The sequence below is a fragment of the Herpailurus yagouaroundi genome, unplaced genomic scaffold (genome assembly GCF_014898765.1).
Source record: "Herpailurus yagouaroundi ecotype Mexico unplaced genomic scaffold, PumYag 141, whole genome shotgun sequence".
Lineage (NCBI taxonomy): Eukaryota > Metazoa > Chordata > Mammalia > Carnivora > Felidae > Herpailurus > Herpailurus yagouaroundi.
The window spans coordinates 28,491,752-28,506,684 of record NW_024412396.1 but is presented as its reverse complement, the minus strand read 5'-3'; the positions used below and the strand labels follow the sequence as shown (position 1 = coordinate 28,506,684).

At 44.4% G+C, this 14,933-nt stretch overlaps 1 long non-coding RNA gene across 1 annotated transcript; it reads right to left on the bottom strand.

Annotated features, from left to right (window-relative positions):
• Positions 1-1,012: 1,012 nt before the first annotated feature.
• Positions 1,013-14,140, bottom strand: LOC121031760 (uncharacterized). The gene is made up of 3 exons (XR_005790877.1): positions 14,023-14,140; positions 13,352-13,497; positions 1,013-1,124 (listed from the first exon to the last, which is right to left on the bottom strand). It is a non-coding gene; the product is annotated as an uncharacterized LOC121031760 (long non-coding RNA).
• Positions 14,141-14,933: the final 793 nt, after the last annotated feature.

Below are 14,933 nucleotides of genomic sequence, written 5' to 3'. Positions count from 1 at the left end.
CTTTCCCTAGGTGATATCTACCAGTCCCATGCATTAAATAAATCTTTATGCTAATAACTTCCAAGTGTATATATCCCATTTTGTCCTATTCTTAAAACTCTAGATTTGTTTATTCAACTTCTATACAGTTATCTCAAAATGGATATATAAGAAGAATGTTAAATTGAATATATCTAAAATCAAACTCTTTACTTTTGCCACCCACGTTAATTTTCACCTTCTTCTGTCTTTCCTAGTTCAGTAAATGGCTCCAGCACTTACCGGTAGCTCAGGCCAAAAATCTTGTCATCTTTAACTTTTCATTCTCAACTGTTACATCGAATTCAATCCGTAAAATCCTGCCGCTTTTGCGTCATAAAGTCTACCCATTCTCACCTCCTTCAGTGCTAACAACCTTGCCTGTCACCATCACCTCCTTCCTGGATCCTGCCGTGGTCACCCAACTGGCCCTCCACCCACTTCCAAGCTGGCCCCTCTACAGTCTCACCTCCCTAGTGTTCCTAAGGCTGATCTTTCATCACATCACCTCTGTTCTCAAACCTCTAAGTGCTTCTCATTTGACTCCCAGAATAAAACTCAAAGTCTTTGTCATGTCCTGTGGGTCACATGAGGCCCTATGTCATCTATATCTGGCTGCCACGTTCATCTTATCTCATACTGTTTTTGCCCCTGTTCCTCTATTGTATCCACACTGGACATCCAGACCTTCTTCACACACGCACCCAGAATTCCCACCTCAAAATCCTGAACTTTGCTTTCCCCTAAGTCTGGAACACTCTTCCCACCATTTTTACATGGCTCCCTCCCTCCTTGCATACAGGTCTCTGCTCATATGCCACCTTCTCTGAGAAGTCTTTTCTCATGACCTTATGCAGAATCTCCACTCTCCCCACCCCAACAATACAGATGGTCATACCACAGAAAATGGCTATCCTTGTAGGTCAAAATGGTAGAATATTGTCAATTTCAATTGGTCTAACACACACATACATGTTATTGTGCTTACCTGTCATCCTTTATGTTTTTATGGTTTTACTATTTATTTATTGGCTTATTTTTTCTCCTCCCCGGGAGTGCAAGTATCTTGAAGGCAACAACTTGGATGGCTCACTTCTAGATAGTACCTGAAACAAAGAGGCATCTATACATCACCATCTGCTGTACACTTCTCTCATCTTTGGCCGAGCCCTTTGATAAATTAAGTGCATTAAACAGCTCTCTGTACAGGCACACTGCCGTTTTTGGAGGCTGATCCCTTTCACTCCTTATCAAGAGCCATCCTCTTCTGTTCTCAGATTCTCAGTTTTGAGATCCTGTCATCCCTCTTATACTGTTTTCTCTTTCAGATTGTCTGCTTATAGGATCAGATTGTACTTTCCTCTGAATTTCTGAAAGCTGTGTGCTGACTTTAGGATTCATGTCACAGTCCCCCGAATGGTTTTTTCCAGGCATTTTAACCTCCCCCCCCCCATGTGAAAGATTCCAGCCCCCAGCTTCCTACACTTCTGCTTCAATTACCAGCTCTTTCTCAGAGGTCAGAATTAAATCTAGGAGAGAAGTTCCTTGTGTTTCTTTCTCTTCCTCTGCAAAATGAAATTATCAGCAAGACAAGGTCAAAAATATACTGTATGTTCTGCTTTTAGAGAAATGAGATTTCCAGTTGAAACTCAGTGGCTGGTAAGTTCCCACTACTGCTATGACTTGCAAATGTGTCAATTCTGTGATCTTTTTAGGAACATATTAATCAGAGCTCCATCTTATTTAGCTGAGGCTATTATATTCACTTATGTTATGCCAGGTACTTTCCAAACCATTTAACAGTGGATGGAACTTCAATCATCAATATGACAATGTTTAGGACCCACTCCAAGGGATGCACCCAAAGACTATAACTTGAATCTCTGATTATACTTGAGTCAGAGTGTTTTTTGAATGCCACTGCTGATGAAAAAAAATTAATGATATTTGTTGAAGATGATGAGAGACTTTATTTAGGAACATCATGAATATATGGAGACCACTGCGATGGAATTTCACAAGGAGAGAGATTGGGCTCAACTCTGAACACAGGATGGGCAAGTGGGAATTTATAGCCAAGGAGCACAGTGGGGATCAGTGGATGAAAAATTACTGAGACGAAACATCCAGGGTAAGGGTGGGAGGGTCCAGCTAAAATGACCTAACCGGGTTCTTGCTGAAGACAGGCCAGGGTGATCAGACATCCGCTGGGGGGGATAGTGGAGCATGAGGAACCTGATCAGTTATGAGCGGTGGAGGGTTCTGGTTAAACTGACTTAGCACGGTTCTTGCTAAAACTAGGTTTTATAAGGTGGTGCACCAGAGAAAGAGACTGAGTAAAGTTTGATCAAAGTAATGTATTTTTGCCACAAGTAGCGAAAGGGGGTGGGTGGGAATAGCACAGAGTAGGGATCAAGGGCCTGGATTTGGAGTCAGACATACTTGATTTTGAGTCCCAGTGTTCTATGTATTAGGAAAACAGAAACCAAACAAGTACCTTTAACAGAAAAGAATTTAACAGAGAGAATTGGTTAAATGGGTATCGGAGATGCAAAAAGGTAAAGAAGGAAAAAAAAAAAAAAAGAGGACACTGAGGCACCAGAGGGATAATAACTTTAGGAAGCAGCATCTTCCCTAGGGCTAGGGGACCAAGAGAAGAAGATGAGGGTATCAGAACCTCGAAGCTCAGAGCAGGGCCCTTTATAATTGGGACCCAGACCTCTGGGAAAGGGGTGCCCATTGACTACTGCTGGTATTTGTGAGGTGCTGGTCTGGGAATGTGGAAAGTTACTGCTGCTGAGGTCAAAACCACAGCTGGGGTGAGGCTGACCATACCAGGAAGCAAACAGGAAGAAGCAGTCCCTACTCCCTTGCCCAGCCTTACAGTCTCCTGGCAGCATGCCAACAGAGCACCTATGACGAAGCAGAAATGCGGTGTGCAGAGTCCCAGACTCAGCACCTCGGAGAAGATTGGTTTTGAAACAGAAAGAGATCACCTAGTAACCGGGATAATGGCCTTCAGGACTTAGAGAAGCTCTCTTAGCCTCAATTCCTCTACCTGTGTAACGGGAGGAAATGCCTCCCTTCCAGGTTTTGGTAAGGATAAATGAATGGTGACTATAGATTGCCCGGCAAGTGCATCAACAGCAGCTCTACATGTATGTTCCTGACACCCCATCTTCAGCCTCAATCCAGCAGCCAGAGGGTAACCAGGAAAGGGAGAAAGAAAGATGGTAAAGAGGGAAGAAGAGAGGAGATGAGAGAAAGAAGGGGCAGGGGGAGGGGGAGAACGGAAGGCAAGTGAGATGCACCCCAGGCTTGTGTAGCCCAGTCTAGGGGGAGATTTTACACCACCGGAGGGGAGGGCTGAGGCTCTGCGGACCATCCCTGGTCTTCTTGGGCAGGCTTTTCCCATTTGGAACAGATTACGTGCTCCAGGTGCTTTTCATGACTCCTGGGTGTTGTTATGATTTCTGCAAAATCAAGGGAACTAATAAGGGTAGTTGGAGGTATGTGACCATTTTCTAAAATGTGAAGGCCCAGTGGCTTGGCAAAGGATGACAGCAGGAGGTCTTAATGAGTTAGACAAGACATTAATCCCGGCTTGTTTCTCCTTTTAACTGTTTTTTTTTTTTTTTCCTTGTGTGTCTTTGGCTGGCTCTAACAGCTGTTCCAACTGTGTAATTAAGTCATTTCTAAAAGAGCTGAGCAGCTGGGTCAGTACTATACGTTCCAGTGATCATTGGCTGTCAGGCTCAAGCTTAAATTAATATTCTAAACAGTTATTGAATTTCTGCTGCCCCATCTTCATGGAAACCAGCAAGTGGGATGAGACTGCTATTCCGGCTTCTACTTCTATCAACAAATTCAAGGAGGGATAAAATCCAGAGCCAGCCTGCTATGTCCAACAATATTTCTTAGACTAGCTGTTGATGTGAAAAGTAGATAAGACTAAATTTAGTCTGAGGCATTGGAAATGTGGCTGTTCACTGTAGGCTGACAGGACAATCATCACTCCACCACGCTGAGCTGTCTCTCTTTGCCTCGTGGCCTCATTTCCTTCCTGGATAATAAACATAAATTCCTTACAATGCAAAAGGGTTACTTTCTGGAGGTGCAAATTGAAATTTGCTAGCTGTATAAACTTATGAAATTAGTTTTGCTGGTGGAAGAAATCTTAATTAAAGGACTACTTTGAAATAATGGACGGTAATAAAATATTTTTTGTTATGTTCACCTTGGCACCAGCCACATTCATTTAATGATCTACTTTTCTTATTTAACGGATGGCATTAGATTAGCTTTCCCAACAGTTTCATTTCCAAAAAGTTAATAAAGTCAAAAGCTAAGTATATATAGTAGATCATTAGGTTTTCTGCTTAGAACAACCAATATTTGGGGTGCCTGGGTGGCTCAGTCGGTTAAGCGTCCAACTTCAGCTCAGGTCATGATCTTGCGGTTCATGGGTTTGAGCCCCGTGTCAAGCTCTGTGTTGACAGTTCAGAGCCTGGAGCCTGTGTCAGATTCTGTGTCTCCCTCTCTCTGCTCGTGCTCTCTGTGTCTCTCAACAATAAACAAATGTAAAAAAATAAATAAATAAAAAGAACCGCCAATATTCCATAGTTCTTGATTCTGCTTTGTGTTTTGGAACAAGATGAGATTTATTAGAAAAACTAGTCCCTCTTTTTATACTAAATGCTCTATACTAGGAAATCATTTTAATGATCAGAATTGCAGAGGAAACAGCATCTCCTCCAAATAAGTAAATTGCCCAAATATCAGGTGTTTTTTGTGACTTTTCGTAAAAAGAATTGAATGAAAATAATAGATTTAATGTATGAGAATCAAAATTTGGGAATGTAAAAATTGATGTGTCACAACCCAGTCTTACCAGGGAGCCAGGGACAGGGTTTTAAGCATTTACTCAAGGCAGTAACAGGAGTAAAATTTAACTTTTTATAAAATCATTTTGTTTGCTTGTTTTCTTTTAATTTTTTTAATGTTTGTTTTTTTGAGAGAGAGAGACAGACAGAACACGAGACAGGGAGGAACAGAGAGAGAGGGAGACACAGAATCTGAAGCAGGCTCCAGGCTCCGAGCTGTCAGCACAGAGCCTGACATGGGACTCGAACCCACAAACCGCAAGATCATGACCTGAGCTGAAGTTGGATGCTTAACCGACTAAGCCACCCAGGCGCCCCTTGTTTGCTTGTTTTAAGGTGGGACTATACCCACTTCTCTTCCATCAGGCTTCTTAAGGAAAGAGCACAGGATTTGGGTTCAAAGGCCTTGGTTTGCTAGTCAACAGGGACTAGATTTACAATTCCTGCCTGAAACAACCAAAAAGCAAAACAAAATAAAACAAAACTCCAAAAAAAGAAACAATGATCTTCAAAAATTTGAACACTGGGGAACAAAGGATTGTTACTCTTGAGACGTGATAAAAAGTGAAGTGAGTCTTACAATCTGTGTAAAGTCAGTGCTATCCTACATAAAATCTCAGATGTTTTTCTTGTAGAAATCAAAAAGCTGATTCTGAAATATGTATGGAAATGCAAAACAACAAGAATAGTCAAAATAACTTTGAAAAAGAAGAGCAAATTTGGAGGACTTATACTACCTGATTTCAAGACTAATCATAAAGCTGTAGTAATCAGACAGTATGGTATTGGCCTAAAGATAAACAAATAGGTCAGTGGGATGGAATGGAGATTGGAGAAACGGGGTTACATATATCTGACATGCAATTGACAATCAAAAAAGGTGCAAAGAAAACTCAACAGAGAAAGGACAGTCTTTTCTATAAATGATGCTGAAAAAATTGGCTATGCATTTGCAAAAAAACAAACAAATAAGAAATTCAGCACACTCTCACATCATGTAAAAATTAACCAAAATGGATCAGAGGCTCAAATCATAGAACTTCTAGAACACATAGGAAAAAAAAAAGAATCTTTGTGATCTGGGGTTAGGCAGGCTTCTTAAATATGATCCATAAAAGACAAATTTTATAAATTTGACCTCATCAAAATTTAAAAGGTCCACTCTTCAAGAGACACGAAGAAGAGAACGAAAAGACAATCTACAGAGTGAGAAAACTATCTGAAAAATCACATCTGATACCCAAAATATTTAAAGAACTCTCAAACCTCAATAATTAGCAAATAACCTAAGTTTTAAAATGGGCAAAAGATTAGAATAGACACTTCACTAAAGAAGATGTATGAATGGCTAATAAGCACATGAAAAGATACTTACAGTCATTAGTCATGGAGGAAATGCAAATTAAGACCGCAACGAGATCTCACTACATGTGAGAATATATAAAATGGAAAAGACTGACCATAGCAAGTGTTGGCAAAGATGTGGATAAATGAACTCTCATACACTACTGGTATGTAAAACATATAACCACTTTGGAAAACAGTTTAGCTGTTTCTTAAAAGTTAAAGTTTTTTTTTAAAGTTAAATAAAGTTAAACTTTATTTCTTAAAGTTATATGATGTACCTATCATATAACCCAGATATTCCATTTCTAGCTATTAACCTAAAAGAAATGAAAGCCTATGTCCACGGCAAGGACTTGTACATTAATGTTTATAACAGCTTTATTCATAATAAACCCGAAACAGAAATAATCCAAATTTCCATCAAAGAATGGATAAATTGTGGTATATCCATCCAAAGGGATATATGTCAACTATAAAAAATGAACCACGGATGCACACAACATTAATGAATCTCAGGATAAGTGAGATGAAGCCAGACAAAAAAAAATGTGCACACTGTATGTTTCTATTTATATAAAATGGTATAAAATGAAAACCATAGTAACGGAAGGCAGATCAAAGTTTGCCTGGAGATGGTAGCATAGGGGTGGACAGGAAGGTGGGGTGGGGCAGGGGAAGGACGTCTAAAATGGCTGAGGGAATTTATGGGGCTGATATGGTCATTATCCTGATTATTGTGATGGTTTCACCATTTTATACATATCAAAACTTACCACATTTTACTTTAAATATGTGCAGTTTGCTGTAGTTCAGTTACACTTCAATAAAGTTATGTTTAAAAAGGCCTATGTTGGGGCATCTGGGTGGCTCAGTTGGTTAAGCGTGACACTTGGGCTCAGGTCATCGTCTCGCAGTTTGTAAGTTTGAGCCCCACATTGGGCTCTGTGCTGACAGCTCGGAGCCTGGAGCCTGCTTCAGATTCTGTGTTTCCCTCTCTCTCTGCCCCTCCCCTGCTCCCTCTCTCTCTCATTCTCTCTCAAAAATGAATAAATATTAAAAAATTTTTGAATAAATAAAATAAAAATAAAAAAATGAAAAGGCCTATGTTCGAGTCATAGTTACGTGATCTCGAACGAGTTTCTTGAACAAGTGTACCTGAATTCCCTTTGGCGTCAAAGGAAGGCAGTAATAACAAGCATGTCACAGAGGTGAGAACCTGTAATGACAGCCCTTGCTTGGAAAAGTACTACATCGATGTCGGGTACAGCATCTTGTCCTCCCTGTAAAGAACCTGATTTTACAATTAATCCCTCAGACAGTGTTCTCTCTCCAGGCTGTATCTTTTATCTTCAGAAATCAAAGGACATGATTTTTGAAGCAGAGGTAGTTCAATCTCTTAAAATGCCTTTATAAACCAAGTCCGACGAGGAGAAATGAGAACACACAGGAGATTAAAAAGCAACAGCATAGCATGTGTAGCACTCAAGTGGAAATCACACTTGCCCGATCATCAATGCGCACAAGAAATTCAAACCATCTGGCCTAGGTGTGAGCCACCCCCCCTCCAACTCTCCCACATTCACATGACAAAAAAGTATAACAATTAAATAAATAAATAAACAGGCAAACAAATAAATAAATAACAAAGATCATATGCTTTGGAGTCAGACTTCAGATCAGATCCTGACTCGTCACTCACTGAGTCTGTGATTTGGACAGCTCACTCACTCTTGCTGAGTCTCAGTTTCCTCACTTCTAGACCCATTACCTGTGTGGCTGGCTATGAGGAAGAAACATGAAAAATACCTTGGACAGCACCTGGCACAGGGGAGGTGCTCAGTAAAAGTTTAACAGACTAGACAGTGGTAGATCTTGAGTAGCAATCTCCTGGCCCCAGTTCAATACTCCTTCCACTATCCTCTGCTGCTAGTTTCCTTTGCTACTCTGTAGCAGAGGGGTAATCAGATATCAGGAGTCTTAGCTCTCAGTCTGGCTTGTTACTGTGCAAGGTCATTTTTTTACACCACCATGAATCGGAATTCATTTATTAATTAGGGAAAAGGGCACCTAGAGATAAAATCATATTAGTTGCAGGAAAAAAATCCCTTTGGCCCCTCGTCCAATGCCATTAATTACCAGCTCAGTTCCCAGTGTCTCTCTACTGAAGCATTCTCTGACTGCTACCGCCCCTCTGAGCCACAACCCTTTCAAGAGCTTTACACCAGGTAGCCCTGGTGCTGGACTGCAAAGGATGTTCTTCAGGTGCATAATTGCTGCTGTGGCAGCTCTCAACCACTAGATGGCACACAACTCTCTCCTTTCAGATGAGAAAAGCTAGCGAAGCCGTGGAAGGAAGTCTGAAACCAGGCATATTTCAAATTGGGTGAAAATGCATTTATTTTAAAGAGTTGCCCCCTTCGCTTTCAAATATGGCCAGGACAAACCAAAGAGCATGGAAGGAGATCATGCTAAGGCCTGAGAGACGACGGGAGAAGGGAGGCTGCGTTGGGGGGGGGGACCCAGAAGGGTTGGCAGAAGAGAGGGTGTGTCTTGTTGGTGTTTGCACCTGGTCTTGTTGCCTCCCTCCCTGCTCATATGCTGGCCAGAGCTCCTAACTCCAATATGGGTTATAGGGTTCCCTGTCCCTGACTGAGGGTCTACTTGAGCCTTGACGAGACGTCAAGGTTCCTGAATTCCTCTTCTACTCCCATAAAGATATGTGTTCCTTACCTCTTTTCCCATAATGGCAAGGACATGGTTTTTACATTTTCCCGCATGTTCTCTGCTGCTGAGCAGCCACTCCAGGTAGAACTTGTTGTTGTTACGCCAGTACAGGGATACACGAGTCTATTTTATCCTGTATTTCACCTGAATACACCCAGGCCCGGGCAGCAGTGGTCCTGCCCCTCCTACCAGCCACAGCTCCCTGCAGCCCCCTGCTGAGAGGGTCACCATCTTCCTTCCTTGTCCTTCCTCCTCCCTCAGACTCCACCAGCTGGCAAAAGGCGTATTATGGAACCCAAAGCATTTGTAATACCTCCCCCAGGAGCTCATAAATCTCACTTGCAAAGAAGAGAACATTGCCATTGCCTAAAGTAATTCAAAGCCCTGCACTTAAATCTGGTGTCATCATCTTTCCTATCACATCTTGAGGGAACGTGGTACGGACATACAGACAAATAATTGCAACATAAACCTGAGGGAGTGAGGAGGGCAGGTTAGAGATGATCGCCAAAGCCGAGTGAGTGGGAATTACCTAGTCCCTAGGCTGAGGAGAGGGGCTGGAATGAGGAAACATGTTCTCCTTGGACACAACGGCATGCAGGCTGGAGGTAAGGAATGGCAAATGCAAGCAACAGGCACAGGCAGTATTGTTGTGCTAGAGAGTGAAATGCAGACAGTCACTGAGGAAGCAGCCCCTGCGATAGGCACTTGCTAGATAGAGGGCCTCTTGTGCCAGAGGGAAAGGCTAGGCCTCTGGCTCTAAGTGGTGAACTGAACCACCGAAGAGTTTGATAAGGACAGTTTATATTCTATTTTTTAATTAAAATTTTTTCGTGTTTATTTATTTTGAGAGAAAAAGAAAGAGAGAGAGAGCGCAGGGAAGAGGCAGAGAGAGAGGGAGAGAGAGAGAATCCCAAGCAGGATGTGCCCCCGATGTGGGGCTCGATCTCACGAACGATGAGATCATGATTTGAGCCGAAATCAAGAGTCAAATGCTTAAGCGACTGAGCCACCCAGGCACCCCACAACAGTTTATATTTCAAATAAGCTGCTCTTCCCCTAAGATGAAGGACAGATTTAGGAAAGATATTCCTGTGTCCTGGGAAACCAGTCGGGATGCTATTGCAGTAATTCAAGCAGGAGATGATGTGACCTGAACTAGGACAGTGGTGAAGGCAGAGAGGAGCATTGAGAAGGTCCGTATAAGAGGACCCCGTCAACCAACTGAACGTGAGGGACCAGGGCAGACCCCTAAGTGTCCAGCTTACAAGAGTAAGGAGATGTGGGATCAAGAGGGAGAGCTGATTTGGAAGGAAGGTGATAAAATAGGACGTGTGCATGTTGAATCTGAAGTGCTCAGAGGACATCCAGCTGGAGATGACCAGCAGGCAGGTGCAGCCGAAACCCGATCAAGGGCCTGGGCCAGCAATATTTATTTGGGAGACAGCAACAGATGAGTGTGGTTAAAACCAGGACAGTGGATGACCTTGTTCTGGCATGGAGTGAAGAGGAAGAAAAGCAGAGGGTCAAGGAGTGGGTCAGTGCTGATTCCTTTACCATTGACATTGAGGGGATAAGTAGCAAAAGAGAAGCTACTGGAAAGAGAAATCCAAAGGGAGACAGAGAAGAAATGGCCGGGAGGTGTAAGTGGGAGCAGGAAAGTGCTTTGCCATAGACTCCAAATGATTAGAAGGAAGGAGTCAGTGCATTCAGTGCAGCGGAGAGGCCCAGCAAGGTGAGGAGTGTGGACTCTCCACACTGCCTGGAGACGGGGAGGCTGCAGAAGGCTGGTGGCAGCAGACTGGAGAGCCAAGGGAGCTTGAGAAAGCGGAGACGGCGAGGGCAGATTCCCTTCTGGGCGCACTGGCTGAGAAGGGGAGGAGAGAGGTGGGCGATGGGGTGGTGGCCCTGGGGTGGGGGCCTAGCAGGGCTGAACTGAATATAAGGCAATGAAGCTTCTGTTACTTGCTTGATTTTAAAGTACAGGCATTTATTTTTTACCTTGTCTTTTGAAATCATTATAGATTCACAGGAAGTTGCAAAAACAGTACAGAGAGATTCTACGTGTCCATCACCCAGCTTCACCCAATAGTAACAGCTTACTTTGCTGTCATATATATTATCAAAACCAGGAAATTGACATTGCTAAAACCTATAGACCTTCAACAGTTTTTACATGCACTTATGTGTGCATGAACAGTTCTGTGCAACTTTACCATCAGTATAGATTTGTGCCACCACCACCGCAATCAAATACAGAACTGTTCCAGCACCACAAAGGACTCCCTCAAATTATCTAACCTCTGGTGACCATGAATCACTGTAATTGTCATTTTGAAAATATTAAAGGAATGCCATTACATAGTATTAACACTTAGAGACTGTCTTCTGTCACTCAGTCTAATGTCCTTGAGACCATCAATGTTGTTGCAGTTATCAAGAGTTTGTTTCTTTTTATTACGGGGTAGCATGTGTCATACGGGAATATCACCCTTAGTTCAGCCATTTACTTCTTTGAAAGGCATTTGGGGTGTTTTCGGTTTGGGGTTATTAAGGATAAAAGCTGCTGTGAACATTGTATAGAAGTACAGGAGACATTTTTGTGATACTAGCTTACATTTCTCTGAAATATTTGCCATATTTGTATCGTATGTTAAGTGTATGTGTAGTTTTATAAGAAACATCAAACTATCTTCCAAAAGACTATACCATTTTGCGCTTTCAATAGCAATTTATGAGTGATCCAATTTTTCCATATTCTCACCAGCACTTGGTATTGTCAGTATTTTTCGTGTTAGCATTTCTTTTTTTAATTTTTTTTAACGTTCATTTATTTTTGAAACAGAGAGAGACAGAGCATGAACAGGGGAGGGTCAGAGAGAGGGAGACACAGAATCTGAAACAGGCTCCAGGCTCTGAGCTGTCAGCACAGAGCCCGATGCGGGGCTTGAACTCACTGACCGCGAGATCATGACCTGAGCCGAAGTGGGCCGCTTAAGCGATTGAGCCACCCAGGCGCCCCTCGTGTTAGCATTTCTAATAGGTGTAGGATATAGGAAGCTTTTGTCTGTGTTGTGTTTTGTTTGTTTGAAGGTTTTTTAGCAAAGGTGAGCCTTCGGCACGTCTGTGGGTGGAGGGGAAGCAATGAGCAGCGATAATGGATCGGAGGTCCAGGACAAAGGAGATGAGCGGATGTAGTTCGGAGAAGAAGGAAGAGGCGGGGCGGGATGAGCTTGGACAGCAGGATGTGAGCCTTACTTCTGACACCACAGGAAAGAATGTCAGGATGGCTAAGTGGGTAGAGATAAGCTGTAAGTGAGAGGGTGAAGAGTTGACTCTAAGCAACACGGCAGATGAGACAAGATTACAGGTGGAAGGCCCTGGAGAACATTGTCACCTGGTGGGTAGCAGCGTAGGCTCTGGAGTTGCGCTGATCTGGACTCCAATACCAGCTCCCCCAGCTCTCACCAGCTATGTGACCTCGGGCACACTACCCGATGTCCCCAAGTACTTGGTGTCCTCATTCATAAAACGGGGCAGTAACAGGCCCTCTCTTATAGGACTACTGAGAGAACTGAGTAGGGTTCTCTGCACCCTACCAGTGTAGAGTGGCAATGATGATGGTCACGCAGCAAATCAAAGAACTAAATACGCCAGAGAAGTTCATGGTCCAAACAGTTTGATAATTCGGGGTTTCTCTGCCTTTCTACTGCTTCTCACAAACTAAAAATAACTTGAGGGTAGGCAGCATATGTCTTCCTTTTCTTTGTTTCCTAAGTATCCAGTTCAATTCATTCCTCCTAGAGGGCTCTCAGTAAAATGCTTTAGGTGATGGAATAAATGGGTGGCAGTCATCCGGGCAACAGCTCAGACTCCTGACTCTCAGGCTGCGTTCTCCTTCCACCACACCACCCCTCCTGGTGGGGCTCTCACTTCTGTGGTTGCTACCCCCAACACACTAATCTCTCTCTGTGATCACCAGACGAATAATGAGTCCTTGAACTGGGCTCTAGATCAGTTCTGAAAATGCAAAACTCTATTATTATACACGATTAAAGTCAAGTGACCATTTGTGTTGGTTACAAATTACCTAGTATGAAAAACGAAAAAGGAAAGACAGATTGTTGGACAGGCTTCTTTGAAAATTCCCGTTTTTTTTGTTTTAAGTTTATTTATTTTGAGAGAAAGAGAGTATGAGCAGGGGAGGAGCGAAGAGAGAGGAAGAGAGAGAAAACCCAAGCAGGCTCTGCGCTGTGCGGAGCATGGGGTGGGGGGGAGGGGGGGCACTCCAACTCACAAACTCGTGAGGTCATGATGTGAGCCGAAATCAAGAGTCCCACGTTTCACTGACTGAGCCACCCAGGCGCCCCTTGAATTACCTGTTTTTAGGATCACTTGCATCCTGGGAGGGCTTTAACTTCAGAAAGTTCAACAGGTTCAATGTCCGAGGGTTGAGTAGACCCAGCTCGCTGGGTTGCATCCTCAGTGGGTTCAGGTGCGCAGACAGGTGATGGCCGAGTGCGGTCTAGGCCAAGGAGAGAAAGGCCGCGGCCCGAATATAGCCGCACCCATGCACACCTGTGTCGAGTTACTTGTTTTCAACCTTCGTCCCCACCCCAACCTTCAAAAAAAATAATGTCTTTTAAAAACACCCAACTTCCTGTCCATCTCTCTCTCTTCCCCCCCCCCCCCCCGGCTCCTCCCTCGGATGAGATACATAGAAATGCAGCTAAAATGCCGCCTGCAGGCGTTCAGGCGAGAGGGGCTCCGACAAAACGCGTAAGCAATGGAGGCAAACCAAAGAAGTTGGAAAATCCACAAACTACAGATCACCCCCTCCTCACAACGTTCCAGTCTTGGCAACAGAGGCTCCGCCGGCGGAGGTGGAATTTAACTTTTCCCGGGACTCTCTACAGCCCCAAAGCACTGGGTCCTGCCCAGCAAACCACTCGCTCTGGCCACCAGGGGTCAGGCTGCGGCCGGGACACCCCCGGGCTGAGCTCCGCCCCCCGCTGTCCCCCAGGCCCCGCCCGCGTCCCGGAGAGCTCACCCACACTGGGCCCAGCGCGCCCAGCCCTGGCCTGTGGGATTCCTTTCCCGTTTGTCACAGAGGCTGCCTGGGGTTGAGTTAGGTCCGCGAGGGAATCGTGCCCTCATCTCCATTTAAGTTTGAGAACCACTCACCTAAGGATCACGTGGGGCGGGGGAGGGGGGCGGAGGCGGCGCTTATTCTGGGTCCTGCTTGTGGAGGCAGACTCGGTAGGAGGGTTTGGGCCCCAGAATCTGCGTTTTACGCAAACTCTTTTGAGTAGTTCTGACGCGGGTGGTGCAGGGCCACACTTTGACAAGACGCTGCTTTAAGCGATTATTCAAACGAGGGCAATCCCTAAGTGGAGGGATTTGGCTCTGTGCCTTGCCCTGGACTTAAGTAGGCAGGTGGGATGAGGCATCAGATGTGTGGTCTCTGGCCACTTGAATAAACACCCAAGGTGAGGGGCGCCTGGGTGGCTCAGCCTGTTGGGCGTCTGACTTTGGCCAGGGTCATGATCTCGCGGTTGGTGAGTTTGAGCCCTGCGTGGGGCTCTGTCCTGACAGCTGGGAGCCTGAAGCCTGTTTGGGATTCTGTGTCTCCCCCCACCCCCCCTTCCTCTGCCTGCGCGCTCTCTCTTAAAAATAAATAAATAAACATTAAGCACACACACACACACACACACACACACCACCCAAGGTGGGATGAAGGAGGGTGAGGATGAAGGAAAATTCTTACTCCCTGGTGCCAGATGAAGACCACCACTGCCGCTGGCTCTTGCCCTCTCCTGATGTCCTTCATGGTCTGTGTTCCTTCTAATTTCCGGGCACCGGTTTCCTTGTTTCATCCCCTTTGATGTGCCTCCCTCCTCCTCATTGCTCAGCAAAAGCATCCTGGATTAGAGGCAGCCAAGCTCTCTGCTCAGGAAACTG